The 2,263-nt window shown below is 47.6% G+C and overlaps 1 long non-coding RNA gene across 1 annotated transcript; it reads left to right on the forward strand.

Moving 5' to 3' along the window:
• The first annotated feature begins 259 nt into the window (after window positions 1-259).
• On the forward strand, window positions 260-1,009 carry LOC128785567 (uncharacterized). Its single transcript, XR_008429925.1, has 2 exons — window positions 260-387; window positions 817-1,009. It is a non-coding gene; the product is annotated as an uncharacterized LOC128785567 (long non-coding RNA).
• The last annotated feature ends 1,254 nt before the right edge of the window (window positions 1,010-2,263 follow it).

The raw sequence follows: 2,263 nt of genomic DNA on the forward strand, positions 1-2,263 counted from the left end.
TGGCTTGCTGGGTTGGGGTTTACCACGTGAGGATTACCCATCACTGGAGGATGCTTGTCCTTGCTTTCCTAATATGTTCCTAAATTTCAAAAGATAATTCCGTGCATAACATAGCCAGTTATGTGCTCAAACCAAACTCACTTTGTTTCTATGACACGTGAACACTGGCCTGCCACCCAGGACAGACCTCACACACTTCAGAAACCTGAGCCTGAGCTATGCCTTTGTGACCAACCTTGCACACAGCGACCATGGATGATTCAGGCTCAGCCAAGGGATGTGATGGATGCCAGACAGCCCTGATGGCCATGGTTCTCCTAGCAGGCCCCAGCACCCACACACTGAGGGCAGAGAGGACCTGTAGGATGCCCATTTGCAGCCATGCAGGTAGATCAGTGAGTGGCTCAGGTTTCAAGCACTCCCTGTGGAGCAGTGCAGGAGGTGAATGGGGTCACCCCCAACCTCACCATCAAACACATGAGGGCTGAGTCACCCCTGAGGCCTCCCCATGGAGAAATTCTTGGAAGTGTAAAGGCAATGAACATGCATACAAGGCAGGGCTGGCATGGTAGGGTCAGTTGCTGGTACATGTGCCTGTTTGGAGCTACTGGCCCACCTGAAACCCTGGCAGGAGCAGACCCTGCCACTGAGGAGGGGGCAGAGACGGGACTGGCACACAGTAACTTACCCCAGAAAATGCCCCTATGTCACCACCCTCTTCAGCCAGAGGTGGATTTAGTTTCCTAGGTAGTATTTTTCCAGGGTGCATGTAGTTTCCTAGGTAGTATTTTTTTTTTCCTCTTTCTTTCTTTTCAGGTCTGTAGCACTGTAAAAACCAAGCAGCCACAGCATCCTGTGGCACAGGGCTCCCCAGTGCAACCCCACACTCTGTGCAGATCTGCCTCTGGTTGTTTGCTTTGAACCTGCCACCTGCTACTTTTATTTGATGTCCCTGAAGTTCTTGTCTGAGAAGCAACAGCATACAATCACACTCTAATTTGTATTGAGATCCCCTAGTCTTGAGTCACTGGTGTCCAGGTGCCTGCTTCTTTTTAATTCAATGGTGAAAGCTCCCAAGTGCCTCAAGGGCACAGATCAGGCATTCGTAAATTTTTCTTCACTTTTCCAATCATTACTGGTGTGATGTGCTGCAAAAGTCTGCCAGTTATTACCATAATGGATGAGACTGCAGAAACAGGAAAGAAATACCACCTTTGCCTTGGCATATAGAACCAATCTGTATGTCCTCCATGCATCACTGCCTGCAGACACCTGGGAACACACAGCCTCATTCATGCCCCTCCCCTGCACAGGCTCTTCTGCCCATGCTCCAGATGCACATCCACCAGCATCCATCCTTCCAGAACCACACTTGCATCCATGCATGCCCCTTTATCTTTACTCCTCCAATAAGTCCTTCTGATTAAAATAAAACTAATATGCCATAAATACAAACACCACAGGCACATAAATGCCACTGTAAATGCACTCGTCTATATACCCACGCTTTAACAGCACATACCCCATTCAATCCTAACTTGATACACACCCTTGAATGCATTCTTCCACCCCACACCTTGCCTCAACATGCTATGCAGCTTCAGGAAGAGCAAGGGAAAGCCCAAAGTTGTTTGAATGAGATGGTCTGTCCAGCTGGAAATTCTGCTTCTCAGTTTTTCCTGTGCCAAGCCATGTTTCAGTGGCTTTCACGGAGACTGGGGTGAGAACTGTGGCCCCAGAAGCACTACATTTTCCTAGTCAATCCCATAGGTAGGCAGATAGGTCAACACTCAGCATGCAGCTGGAAGCAAGGCAGTGGGTGGGTTTTCCAAACAGCACTGCACTTTGCAGCACAGAGGTGGTGAGTGTGCCACAGATGGGCTTCACATGGAGCCCTGTCAAAGACTGAGCCAGGCAGGTGAGCACAGGGCACCCTGCTCATGGGTGACTGCCAGAGGACAGATATTTCTGGACAAATGAAACACAGGGAGACAGAAATAAATAAATATATATATATATATATATATACACACATCACATGTGAGCATGCATGTACATACATATATGCCAGAAAATGTTTGTCCAACACAAAGAAAAGACGATCCTGTGTTCTGGCTGCAAAGGGGCTCACCAAGGCTCAGGATATACATGTAACAATCCATTTGGCCACTGCTGTGATCTTGGTTCCTCTCTGCTATTTTTAAAAGGCCATAGCATTAACCTAATTAATTTACTTTAATTGGAGAACAGTATTAGCTTAAAT

This window comes from Vidua chalybeata, chromosome 3 (assembly GCF_026979565.1).
Source record: "Vidua chalybeata isolate OUT-0048 chromosome 3, bVidCha1 merged haplotype, whole genome shotgun sequence".
Taxonomy (NCBI): Eukaryota; Metazoa; Chordata; class Aves; order Passeriformes; family Viduidae; genus Vidua; species Vidua chalybeata.